Source organism: Lytechinus variegatus, chromosome 10 (genome assembly GCF_018143015.1).
Source record: "Lytechinus variegatus isolate NC3 chromosome 10, Lvar_3.0, whole genome shotgun sequence".
Classification (NCBI taxonomy): Eukaryota; Metazoa; Echinodermata; class Echinoidea; order Temnopleuroida; family Toxopneustidae; genus Lytechinus; species Lytechinus variegatus.
In genome coordinates, this window is record NC_054749.1 from 30631515 (window position 1) to 30646142 (window position 14628).

General features: G+C 37.5%; 1 protein-coding gene across 1 annotated transcript in view; it reads right to left on the reverse strand.

The window, feature by feature from the left end:
• The window catches only part of LOC121422892 (deleted in malignant brain tumors 1 protein-like), a 46028-nt gene extending 38339 nt beyond the window's left edge, over positions 1-7689 (reverse strand). Inside the window, exon 1 of the mRNA XM_041618122.1 lies at positions 7139-7689. The gene's annotated coding sequence lies outside the window, so the exon portion shown is untranslated. The remainder of the gene's footprint in view (positions 1-7138) is intronic.
• Between the last annotated feature and the right edge of the window lie 6939 nt (positions 7690-14628).

Below are 14628 nucleotides of genomic sequence, written 5' to 3' on the forward strand. Positions count from 1 at the left end.
GTACGGATACGACCCCCAGCTACCCCCTAATGTAGAATGGGTGGCGCAGTTCATTTCTTATTTATCCTTTATGGGATATGCAGGGTCTACTATTCAAACATACATATCTGGGTTGGCATTTTATATGAGTTCATCTGGGCTAAAGGATGTGACCAAGAGTTTTGTGATTACAAGGTTAATTGAAGGGTGTAGGCGAAGTACTTTGAGAAGAGATGCTAGGCATCCAATCACATTGTCTGTGTTAAATAGAATGCTCGCCTACTTGAGGCATGTTTGTGGTAGTCATTACGATGTTTTGATGTACTCTGCTGCTTTTTCAGTGGCATTTTATGGTTTGTTGAGAGTTAGTGAGTTGACAGTAGAGTCCAGGCATAGATGTGAGTCTATTCTGCAGCACACAGATGTTAGGGTCACTGGCGATGCACCGCATCGCAGGGTGGAATTATTCCTAAGGAAGTCAAAGACTGACCAGCGGGGAAATGGGTGCACCATTTCGATACCAGAGTTGGGGACAGTTAGCTGCCCTGTGATGGCGGTTATTCGTTATTTAGAAATCCGCCCAAAGAATGGTGGAGCCTTCTTTTGTTCATATGGTGCTCTCCCGCTAACTAGGCGTGAATTTGGAAACATGATAAAACGATGTTTGACATACGGGGATATGCCGGCGGCAATGTTTTCATCGCATTCCTTTCGTATTGGGGCGGCTACGACCGCTGCCATGGCCGGTTGCTCGGATGAGGAAATCCAACGCATGGGGCGTTGGGTTTCGAGTGCACATCGGAGATATATAAGACTCGACATGGTTAAGTAAAAAAAATAAAAAAAAAAAAAAAAAAAAAAAAAAAAAGAACGAAAATATATATGAAATGATGATTTTAGGTTATTTGACATTTTGACCAAAATCAGGTGTAAGTTATCTTCCAATAATGTCACAACGCGTTTACTTTACACGAGGACATGTGCTTTAATCAAAGCCGTGGCCGATGGGTTGTTGGATATTTGGGTGTATAATTCTCAATATATCTGCTTACATGGTATTGTTTTATTTTATTCAGCCCTATTCAGAAGCAGGGTGGTATGTTCAGTGCCAAGAGGCTTGTTTACAAAGGAGCCCTTGTTACAGTATACATTATACATTATACATTATGCATCATATATTATACATTATACATTATACTTTATTACATTCTTTATACAAAATGAAGAAAGAGATGGTACTATATTGATGGGAATGTGTTTATACGTTATACATTATACATTATACCTTATACATTTTACATTATACATTATACCTTATACATTTTACATTATACATTATACATTATTATAAATTGATTGGAATGTGCTCAGACATTATACATTATACATTATTATATATTGGTTGGAATGTGTTTATACATTATACATTATTACATTATACAAAAGGAAGAAAGGGATAGTACTATATTGATTGGAAGGTGTTTGGAACATCAGATTGATCATAACGACCCCCCCCCCCCCCCCCTGTACATGTTGATATCAATATACATGTATCATCAAAATAACTCTGGGCTTAATATTGAATGAGTAAGTGCGGGTTTAATGATATCACACAATTACGAGCATTCTGCTTTTTAGAGAGAATGTTACAACGGTATAATGACGTGTTTAATATCAATGCTTTCAGGATTAAGGGGAGGGGTCAAAAATGTGATTACATACATTGTATCTTGGAGGGGAAAACCCCGTGATGAAGGGGTGGTGAAGGGTAGCAGACCTTTCAGGGGAAATTTTCATACTTCAAAATTCTGCCCAGCCCTCTTTTCTTGTTTTCTATTACAGGACCTGTGGTGTGGATCATAGGGGACTCGATAGTGTTTTGGGCACATCGCAGGGCGAAGAACACCGGCGAGGCTGACCTTGGACTTGGAACGTCGGTCCGCTGGTTGGGGAAAAGGGGGCTACGAATTGAAGGGGTAAGCGATTGGTTAGATAAGATGGGTCGGAGTGAACCAAAGCCTTCAGTAGTAGTATTGCATGTAGGAACGAATGACATTGAGGCACTGTCCAAGAAGAAGCTGGCTAGTTTGACGTATAGACTTTTTGACGCCAATAAGGACAAATTTCAAATAGTGTGGTCGGACATTTTGGAGAGGGTTTGGTACCCCGCTGGCTGTACAGGAGATCAAGGTAAATTGGACTTAAAGAGAAGGGCGGCCAATAGGTACGCCAAGGCTTTAGCTGCAAGATTTCATGGTAAAGCCATACCGCATCCATCAATATCCCATAATGACATTTCGCTGTACAGAACTGATGGCCTACATCTGGCCGATGAAGGGTTGGACAGATTTATCAGTGAGTTAAAAGTTGGTCTTTCATATCTTCGTTGAGTATGTATTTATACATTTTACCTTAGTCGCTCCGGCGTGACCGACTCCAGACCGTCCGATCCGATAGTATGAATAAGGGTTTTGGCTGGTCTGGAGCCGGTTTCACCAGTGTGTCTATGCTTTCATAATGTATCATTTGTTGTTATTTAGCTGCTCATGCATTTACGTTCAATGTATGCATGCATTAAATCATGTTGGGGTCAGTTATGGATAACCTAGATATACATTGTAATGGAGGAATGAGCAATGTTCCCTGGTACCCCCCCCCCCCTCTGGTAAAAGCACTAAGGATGATAACGTTGGTGAATACTAGTAGAATGATCCTGTAATGGTTGCTAAGATTTATTGAATATCTTGGTAGATACGAGTAAAATTTTGACGTGTTTGTTGGCGGTCGATCATATATAAATAAATTATATATTCTCGTTTGGCGGTAATTTGGCAATTAGGCCACCTGAAACACGTATTTTCCAAGAATAATTGGGTATTTCTGGTCATGCCAGGGCAGGCATGTGGATTTTAATCAATTATGTTATGTTATTATGTAAGTTGCAGGTCCCCACTCGTTACCTAGGTGAGGGGGACCTATTTGTACATACAAATGTTTGAGAACGCTGTTAAACTGAAATAATTGTGTCATGCTTAAAGTTTAATCTTAGCCTGACCTGATCTTAAAGGCGGGCAGGCTGGTCTATAGTCATGGGCATTCATATATCTCTATATGCTATATTTATGTCATCTGTAATCCACCGATAGCTCATAATTAATAGCTGTGCTGGGATTCCGGTCCGGCTAGCAGGGAACCAGTGGGAAAACAGCCATGAATTTTAAACATTGAAGAACTTACGAGGGGGGCCTTCTAGCCGGGGGTTTAACCCCTCTCCGAGGAGCTTATTAAACAAGGGTATCGGTTGGTTACAGACATTATCGGTATATGTATATGTGATGATATTCATACACTGTACACAAAAAGCAGAATTGGTAAAGATGCACATTCATCTCTATTTTCATTAAAGCCACGACAAATCGCAATTCACTTGTTCTTGTTGTTTTGTTAGCCGTGAATAATGGATTTTAAAGACGGCTTGACGATTTAAAATGATTTATTAGCGGGCTAGCAAAATACACATTTTAGTTTGTTTTGATTTTGAAAGGGGGCGTGGTTGCCCGAGAAAGGGCTCGTGACCCGACCCGTAAAGGGCGGGGCAGCGCTTTTTGGCGCCCGCGCCAAAGAATTTGGGCACAATGCCAGACATTTGCCGCGGTTGAGCTATGCGCGGATAAAAGTGCGGGGAATGCTTCATTTTCGTTTTGGCTTTCAATGAAGAGAGATGACGGTGCATGTGTAAAGCGTGCTTACAAAATTCCCACCTCCTCCCCATTACCATCCTCTAGTTATAATTAAGGGGGATGTTGACATATATATCGTGGGGGGATTCTTGCATATTATGGATATGGTTGTGTATTTATTGTCCTTGTGCATTCTTAATGTTATTTTGTTTATTTAGTTTTTGTTTGCAAGGAAGAAGTCAATTCGAAATTACTATGAAGCAGGTTATGCCTCAAACGTTCATGTGAGTTGTCATAAAAATCCAAGTTATGGATGGTTATAGAAAAAATCTGGGGATTGAAATTATAATTTTCTCAGGTCATTTGAGAAGAAATGTTTATGAATTCATAATTTCTATGTATGTTTTATTTTCCTCTACCATGAGCATTATATATGAAGAAATGTTTGATAAGATTGCATAGGCTTCATTTCAGATAAAGTTATTTCTCGGGTCTGCATCGGACTCCTTAGGAATTAGACGGAAGTATTGTCCCAATTTTTAGGCTTCTTCAAGTTCAGCCGAATGTTCAGGTCTTTAGGCGTAGTATGTTGGTATACTTATGTGAATTTGTATGGTAATTTTGTCATGGTGTATTTATTATTAATACTGCCCACCTTTGGTATAGGAAGCAGCTCACGCATCAGTCAGATTTGAGTTATGGTTTTTAAATATCTGTTGTGTGCTGCCCGTTCAGGCAGAAATTGTGAAGAAATGATCGTTTTGGGGAAAGATATTGAAGAAAATATTATTTAGTTTAATTGCATTGATGTATATGTTAATGACGAACACGCATTGGTCATTTACAACGAGTGATACTTTCGTACCTTGCTTCCCTTTGCCAGAGTATGGCCATATTAGTGAATTTCGTTTGGTGAAACAAATTTCTTTCTGAATTCAATTTCCTTTATTAAAGTTCCTTTAAGGGGCTCAATATTTTCAGTGGGATGAAAATTGGATACCTATAGTTGGCTTGAATACCAGCAGTAGTTGATCTTGGCAAAGTGTGATTAGGGGGGGGGGGGGGTACAAGTACTTTTGCATTTATATTTTCCAGGGAAGTTGTATTTGTTGAATCTATATGATACTCTATAATGAATGGTGTATGAAGTAGTTGGAGGGTGATGGTATACTTTTCATGGTTAATTTCAGAATCTAGGCAGAGCCTAGGCTGATAGAAGAGCGTAACACGAATCCAAATTCGAGGGTGTTTGACCTGGTCGCACACCAATCCTAACAACGATCGTCGTGCATAAGTGGGCCGTAAGGGAATTTTATCCTCCTGTCCTATTTTGGCCAGTGGGCAGGCGGGTTTTCGCCCTTACTCGTTTTTGGGAGGAGTGTTGACGCCTTGTGTGTTGTTGAAAAACAAGCAGTTGAAGTTCTGGGGGCATGATTTCAGTAAGAGGCGCATTATTAAAGTACCTCCTTTTTTCCTTTCCATGCCAGGGCAGGCATGTGGATTTTAATCAATTATGTTATGTTATTATGTAAGTTGCAGGTCCCCACTCGTTACCTAGGTGAGGGGGACCTATTTGTACATACAAATGTTTGAGAACGCTGTTAAACTGAAATAATTGTGTCATGCTTAAAGTTTAATCTTAGCCTGACCTGATCTTAAAGGCGGGCAGGCTGGTCTATAGTCATGGGCATTCATATATCTCTATATGCTATATTTATGTCATCTGTAATCCACCGATAGCTCATAATTAATAGCTGTGCTGGGATTCCGGTCCGGCTAGCAGGGAACCAGTGGGAAAACAGCCATGAATTTTAAACATTGAAGAACTTACGAGGGGGGCCTTCTAGCCGGGGGTTTAACCCCTCTCCGAGGAGCTTATTAAACAAGGGTATCGGTTGGTTACAGACATTATCGGTATATGTATATGTGATGATATTCATACACTGTACACAAAAAGCAGAATTGGTAAAGATGCACATTCATCTCTATTTTCATTAAAGCCACGACAAATCGCAATTCACTTGTTCTTGTTGTTTTGTTAGCCGTGAATAATATCATAATTATCAAGTATTGATATTAACATTAAAATAATTATTTCCTCTTATTATGATTAAGATCAAAGCAAGATGTATTCCTCTGATATATAGTCAACTGGTCTAAAGTAATTCTATGTTTGAAATTAAACTGGTCAAGACCAGTAATACCAGTAATTGTGATGATGTTGATCACGTGGTTTACCTCATTTGCATATTTCCTGTTTTTTAAAGAAAAATCAGGATTTATAATGGAATATCCTTGCAATAGCACTCATTGTTGTTTGAAAACCTTCAAAATAAGTGTGTGAACTAATTCACAATGAAAATGTGTAATTTCATACATCACATTCAAAATAACATATAACAAACCAAATGCATGTAATAAACTGGTCCAGTAAGACCAGTACGAGGACCAGTTCGACCAGTTTGAGGACCAGTTAGCATGGTTAGACCAGTATGAAAACCAGTGAGACCAGTATGAAGACCAGTGAGAACAGTAACAACCACCAGAAACAAGACCAGTATGAAATTCCAGTACTTCTCAAGACCAGTTTAATTTTTAACTGGACCAGTTAGACCAGTAAACCGATGTTCCAATTTCCAGAGTTACCAGTTAAAATCATACTGTGGAACTGGTTTCACAGAAGGAAAATCTTGAAAAACATAAGAAATAACATCCGGCGGAAGTTACATAACGGTTTAAGGTTGACCTTCAGGAAACGAGGTCAAGATAAAGCTCATTATCATAAGTCATGGAGAGATTAAAGGGGATGACTCAGATCACAAGGAAGGGGTGTGGGTGTGTTAGTGTGGGTTAGGGTACGAGGAAAAAGTTTCTAAGTTCGAACTTGCTGACATGATAAAACAAAGCATTATATGAAATAAATTCATTTGGGATCACAATTACGTAACAATTTGGGAGGAGTTTTCAAGTTCAAAATTGCTGACAATAACATAAACGGGCGATACATGAAAATATGCTGTGACTGCCGCACTTTACCCTTGGTAACCAATGCGGAGTTTAATTCAAAGTCAATACACTCCAAAAGAAATATATTCACAAAAATGGCGTTGGCTTATGTGAAATGGTGCTTTATTTCATCATCCCAGACGAACCAAGATTGAGATAAAATACTGCAAATACAAATAAAGAAACATATAATAAATCATAATGTATAACAACTGAAACTAATAACTAAAGCACTAAAGAATAAACTTGCCTATTCATACAAATACTATACTACCAAGGACTCTTAATTCTACAACAAAATGAAATACGTATTGATCTACATTACTTTACAGGTTTATTAAATAAACTTATTGATACAACTATTTTCTTATAACAGTCGATATGTCTGTTAACGAATACGATCCATCGCAAGTATGTTAGAGTTACATATATCGCATTATATAATACTTAAATTACTGAAAGAATTAACTTACCAATTGGAGGCTTTAAGCAGATTACACCCTATATAGCTCACTTGTAAAATCTAGATGAGAAGCTTGTCAAAAGTACAACTTAGGAGTTCTATCTCTTTCTCTGAATCTCTGTTGCTCTCTCTCTGAAAACTTTGATAAAACTGATAGCTGAAAGCTTTTTCTCTCTATATAAAGCATGCACAAACTGAACCAACATAGATTATTCTTTTGCTATGTTCTTAAGTTACTTATTGTTTCCCAATTAGAGTTGCTGGTACTCTGACCATGTCTTAACAGAAAACCAGACAATGAACTTGATTAACCTATTCAAATCGGAACAATATAGGGTAGACCTACAGTTTGCTCTTTGGTTTGGATTTCTCTATGCCTATACATTAACACATAACCTGCCCTATGGGACTTTATGTGGAAAAGGATTAAGAAAAAGATGCAGAAATGAAACATCTAGGAAAGTGGAAATTCAATTAAAACAACATATAACAAGAAATATAAACAGCCTAAAATTACATACATCTCACTGCACACTGCTGCAGTGACATATGCATTAATGTAAGCGGTTGGCCGTCTTTCATTGCTCCATCTTGTTTTCACAAGTCTTTTTTTGCAAATTAATTTAATAGCATCATGATACCTACGAGCGAATTGTGCAAAGCGTGTACAACGTTAGATACGTTAGATATATTACGTGAACGATTAGACCAGGGGTTCTCAAACTACGGCCCGCGGAGCTTCTCAATCCGGCCTGCGAGGCTCTGATGTTTTTTAATCACTAAAGTCACAATATGAAAGATAGCTCAATATAATCACATTGTGTATCCATAGACCTAACCGTAATAAAAGTAATGGAAGTCAAATTAATTTGACTTAGTTTAACGAAGTCTTTTCTGTCTGTTCGATCTGTTTTGTATTAGATGACCAGCGCTGTTCTCACCATGTTTGGATTTACATAATACAGGTGCGAAAGAGCATTTTCCACAATGAACACTTTAAAGAACTAACTCATACCGAAGTACCTTGACAGGGGCCGCGGAACGGTTTCCAAAATGGGGGGCTGGCCATGCAAAAAAAAACCACAGTCATATGGTCATTTTTACGTTTCTGTACATGGTTTGGAAAAAATGGGGGGGGCGGCCCCTGCTTGACTAGTGAACATTTTGCACCAGTGCCTTCTTAACTTAATTGTTGCTGACAGACTGTCACTTTTCCCATATTGAAAGTGACTAGGAGACTGACATCCTTTAGTATACTACAATTTTGTTACCATTAAAATTGACTCTCGCTGTAATTTGAATCTTTTTAAATTTTGTCTGCGTTCCATATGAAACTATTATACATTTGTTGGATTAAATAACCTACTCCTAAAATAAGGGCCAGATTGCACAAGAGCACCTAGGACCCCGACCACAAGGGTCTTTGCGCTTCGCGCACATTTTTTTCTAAGTATCCACTCCACCCTGGCCCTTTCAGGTTTACTTGGATTCTCATCTGGCCCTTCAAAGAAAAAGTTTGAGAACCCCTGGATTAGACGATTATCTAACTCTTCAACAGCATGTTTTGATGTTCGAGAGATTGACCATCTTGTTGTCTACTCTGGATGAAAACGAAGAGGGATGTGATGAAGTTGGTGATGATGCGGTTATTGGCGGTAAGTTTTTGTTATTTACTTTTTAAATGTTTGATGAATCGATGTTTACATAAATATATAGGTCCTTTAATAATACCGATTTTGTTTTCTGCAGTATGATATGTAGGAATAGTGTTTGCTATGGGTTGTTCATTGCAGTTATGTCATTTATGTTTTGATACACGACTCTCATGCAATGGATGTTCAGCAAGGTGGACATGGTCTAAGATGATGTTACGACTGCGGTCGATCTCGATGATACTTTCATATTCGACGTACACAAGAACGTTGATGGTTTCTGGTAGGGCTCTGCTAAACTGCATTTCAAGACGAAGATTCCCTTGCCTCCTTAAATTGAGCGTGTCTCCAGAAGAATTTAAAGATCGGCCGGGTGTTAGGTCAAATGCATAGAGGGTGTATCCATGTCCATAATCACTGCGATCGATGCCGTTTCCTTTGTCGTGAAATAGAGTGTTTGTTCCAGAAAACAGTGTCTGATAGGCGTGTATAAAGTTTGGGTTGGGTTCTGAAAACTTTGGACAAAGCGGTTTCCACGGTACTTGTTCGGTGTCGGCGTAGAGGGCTAAAAAATTCAGGTCAAAGTGTTTGAAGTTGTATATGGATTGAGACCGTAATCCTTGTTAAATGCAGAATTGCCGATACAACCAATGATGATGCGTTTAGGTAATTGTCCGAGGATCAGACTCTCTCTGGTGAATGACAAATTTCCACGAGGTATAGAAAATTTCTTGACTTCCACTCTGCGAATAGGGTATTTGGCTGTTTGACTTTCCAATGTTTTTGCATGAAGCTAGTAGGGCTGTTTCTGGGTTGAGTTTAACGCGTCTGACATACGGCGACGCTTCCGAGATGGATACTTTGTAGTTGCTTTCAGGAGTAGATGACATTAGACTGAATTCATCTTTACTGCGGTTTAATTTAAGTTTGATATCGACACCACCGAGCAGAAGACGATCTTGAAAAACCATGTCAAGATGGAGTATGCCCATCATATCAACCAATTTACTCCTTTGGATGAATGAATATCTCGTTTTTAGTCCCTCATTCAGTGTATTGTCGGATACTGAACGGGTTGTTGTCGTCCATGTGTCCAGCCGTGTCTTTATAGAATAGAGAGGAGGTCAGTTGACTTTCCTAATTTGCTTCAGGCCCGTACGTTAAAGGGGAAGTTCACCCTGACAAAAAGTTTGTTGTAAAAATAGCAGAAAAAGTAATAAAAAATATTGCCGAAGGTTTGAGAAAAATTCATCAAATAATTAAAAAGTTATTAGATTTTCAATTATCTGATTTGTGACGTCATATGCGAGCAGCATCCCTACATAGCGAATGGTAAAAAATCAATGAAATTTCATTTTCTCAGAAAATTGAAAATGGTTTTCGCTGTACCTTTTGTATATCAATAGACAAATCATTTCACATCCGATCGTGAATAGAAAACAAAATTAAGTCATAAGGAACCATACAAAATATGAAATTCATGCATTTTATATTACATAACACATGGGGCAGCTGCTCGTTTATGACGTCACAAATCCAAAACTTTGAACTCTAATAACTTTCTTACTTTTTAACGGATTTTCCCCAAACCTTCACCAATATTTTTTACTATTTTTACAACATAGTTTTCTTCAGGGTGAACTTCCCCTTTAAAAGCGATTCCATCAGAGCTCGATAATTATACGTATTATTGGAAGGAGTGATCAATCAATCATTCAACATCAGGTCCACATCGCTAAAGAGTGTGTGCAAAAATAAGTTCGAGGGGCAACAGAGCTGTATCCGGGAGAGCTGAACCGTCTGCGTTTGTTACTTTGGCACGAACGTGAATATTAAAGAGTTTGAGATAAATCTGTATATTCTTCGGGAGATCCTTGAATGTGAAATTGAATGGGTGTGGCATCGGCGATGTTGGTTAGTGGGAAATATTGGACCCATTTTCCCTTGTCCACGGTAACTTGAGTAGGCGGAAGTGAAAAAAGATTCTTCTCGGACTTGCCGCATTCGCAAGAGAGTTGATGTACTCGATCCATGCATGGTTGTAATGTTGGTGTTAAAAAAAAGCTACAGCGTATCAAAAATATCAGGACTTCTTCTTCGTCTCTTGGTGTTTTTAGGAGTGATGGATGGTTTGCTATTGACCTTCCTTTTATGGACCTTGGGTTTCTTCTGATCCGTCCGGGATGAAGTTGTCGCACCCTTTTTAATTCTTTTCAATTCAGACATGGATGCCCTTTTAACATTATCCCCTTTCAACACCTTCTGAGCAACGTTCACTCCACTTTGTAAAGCTTGCCTTCCAAGTAATTTACCCCCTGCTTTAAAAGGGGCATGGCTGATTTGAATAAACCTTTGAGCATGCCTCCCACACCATAACCACGTTGCATTCTCGCACCCCGAAATACAGGTAAGGATCCACCCCCAACATGATGTAATGCAATATAAGGTGTATGTTTATTTCTGCGTCTAGGAGACATGGTATTGACAATTCTATTTTAATACAGAGAACCGTTTCTAACAGAACGAAAATGAAGTATTGCTATCACTTTCCCGCTTTCAAATGGCACTCGTTCACCTAATTCACTCCTTATATCGATAGAAAGGACATCAATATATTTGGATTTGACTGGATAATAATGAGGATTTTGAAAAGAATGAGATACAACTTCTCCATTCTTCTTTCGGTTCACGGGTACAATTTTTAACAAAGGGGCGCTGATGTCCCCCACCCTTTGATTTTCAATTATATCGGTGTACACGTACAAGCTATGAAGTCCACCATCGAGGTGGGGGAGAAACGGTGCATGACCCGTAGTCTCCGTTATCATTTCACTACCAAACCCCATCAATTGCCCCAACCCCTCGCCCAAGCATAAACTGCTAAAGGGATCTAGTGACATATCAACTCTGCCTGTTATCATTTCTCGTAAAGTCAACCCTATTGCGAAAATTTTCGGGTAGAGTTGTTTTGATAGCATTGCAAACATGATCTACATCACGATAATACCCAGAGGGTATAAATCCTGAAAATACTTCTTGATTTTCTTGGTAAAACCTGAAGTTATTGTTTTTACTCTTGACGTTAAACCATGAAAAAGGATAAATTAAATCCACGATCGATACCATCCAAAAGCCATTCAAATGTCAATGGCGTGGCTAATTTTGTTTTAAAACTAGAAACAACATTAATTCATAGAATTGTTGGAAGGCAGTGTCACGTAAAACTGATCTTCGATATCCATGGTGTTGACGTTACAAATGATTTCTTTTTTTTAATTATAATGCGTTTTATTCAGTTCATCCACCCACTGATTGAACGCGTAGAGGGATATCCGACAAATTTAACAAAGTATTGCATTTTCTTTCCCCTTTTTCGTTTTTTAACACTTTTTCAATACGGTAAATGCCTTCTTTTGGCCTGTTTACTTTTTGCACCTCCGGTTCATAAAACGACCCCTTGATTGCTTCCCCTTTATCATCTTCCAATTCGTATACAGGCATGTCTCTGTATTTCCGGCGTTCAACGTTAAAAATCTCATCCGTCCAATTGGGTAAATAGCCCTTTTCAAATGTTTTCTTTGCCTTGCTAATGCGGACTCGGTCCCCCTTTGATAATTTTTCTCGTGGACCCTTCGTTACTTTAGGGGTGTCTTTGTACAACGTACTCCAAACTTTGCCTTAATTCCTCTTATTAACAAGACTGGGTTTTGTTTTAATTGATCTATGATAACTCTTGTTATAACTCGTCACTATTTTGGGAAGAATAGACATGTACTCGCGGGTGTAGTATGCGTAAAATACTTATAAAGCCTTTATTTTATCGTACGATTCAGTCTTTCTACCATGCTTGCTTTTGCTTCGTTTTCAGTGGTGAAAAATTCTATCCCCCTTTTTTTGAAAAACGACTGCACTTGACGGTTGGTAAATTCTGTTCCTTTATCCGTTTGAATTCGTAAGGGTTGCCGCCCCTCTCTAAAAACCTTTTTTATGGCTTTTACCAAAGCAACCCCCGTTTTATTCTTCAGTGGTACAATCCATGCATATTTTGAAAGGATATCGATAATCGTTAACAGATATCTATGTCCCGCATTGTATCGAGCAAATGGAGAAACATCTACCAAATCCATTTGCCATTGTTCATCGATACTCGTTACAAATACGCGACTCTGGAAATTTGCGTCTTATTGGTTTGTGCAGTGTATACGTATCCACCCCCATCAACCATTTTTTAAATTTGTTTTCTAGAAAGTTTATGCACGCCATCTGATTTAACAAATTTATATAATCTATCAACCCCTCCAAAACTTGCTTCATGACCCGGGTCAAAATATATCTGTCGCAAATAAACCATGACATATGCTCACTACTCAATGTTTTTTAAAGAAATGATCTTTCATTATTCTCTCTCTGTGTTTTATTCTCTTTATAATCATTGTCCTTTTGTGTCGCTAGTTTTTTTCTTTAGATATATATTATTTCTTTTTATCTCTCGTTCCCTATCTCAATATCACCCCTACCCCTCTCCCCTCACTATTACTCTTTTGTTATTTTACTCTATATCTCATTCACATTTGTACTGTCCAAATAAACCCAATCATCATCATCATCATCAACATCATCATCATCATCATCAACATCATCATCATCATCAAAAACAACAACAACATCATCATCATCAACAACAACATCATCATCATCATCAACAACAACAATCGCTCCAACTACATTTTTAACAAGCAACATAATACGTTGGAATTTTTTTTTTCGTTTCAACAATAAACTTAAATGGTTCGTTTTTATTATAAAAAAAACCAAACATGTATTTTCGCTTGTCTTTTCATTCAACATATTGTGCTACATCTTCAGATACATCGCTTGATTATATACTAAATAACACTTTAAAATATAACTTAAAATTGAACTGACATAAATAAAAGTCAACATAAATATCTATACCATTGTGTTATGCTCTGTACAAAAAAAATATAAACTAAACCGTTTTTTTTTCTGATTATTTCTTGAACGTTTGTCACAAGAAAAAAAATTACCTTTCAATTGTATCAATGTAAAATTTGAAGAAAATTACAACACATAAACAACAAACAGTATGTAAATTAAATAATAAATACAATTCAACGTAGCTATACATACATTTTTATACTATTGGCTCATGTTATGCTTTATTCTTCTTCTTTGTGCTTGTAAATTTTCTAACTCTACTCTTGTCTTTTTAATCTACTGGTCATCGTTATTTAAAAAAACTAGGATATATAATAACAAACTAAGTGAACTAAATTAACAACAATAAAAATCAACATACTGTATACAACCACCCCAAAACTTCTATAAATTTTGCCTTATGTATTTTTGCATTGTTGATATTTGACCTAGTTTATTTCTTAAACTTTCATCTATTAAAGGTACCAAAATGTTCGAATAGGTTAACCCCTATCATTGTATTGTATCAACATAACATATCCAAAACTCAAAGTTAATATAGGTTAATATATGTATGTATATATATATAACAACAAACTTAGATTTGAAAAATGGGTTTCAACCCTTCTACCCAATTAATTCAGATACATAAATGCAGTTTACTATTGAGTCACGTGAAAATCCATCAAACAATTCAATATAAATTTACCTCACTAAAATACTCCCTACATATCCCACCATCCCCTCTCTTAATAAAATAAAATGGACAATAGCATATTTTTTCATGTCATCTAAAATATCTTCTTTCATATAATGGAAATATACGAATTCGACCATCTCTGTGGTCAGTAGTTCTTTATCACAATCATACAACAAATCCCAATTATAAATTTCTTTTAACACTTCAAAA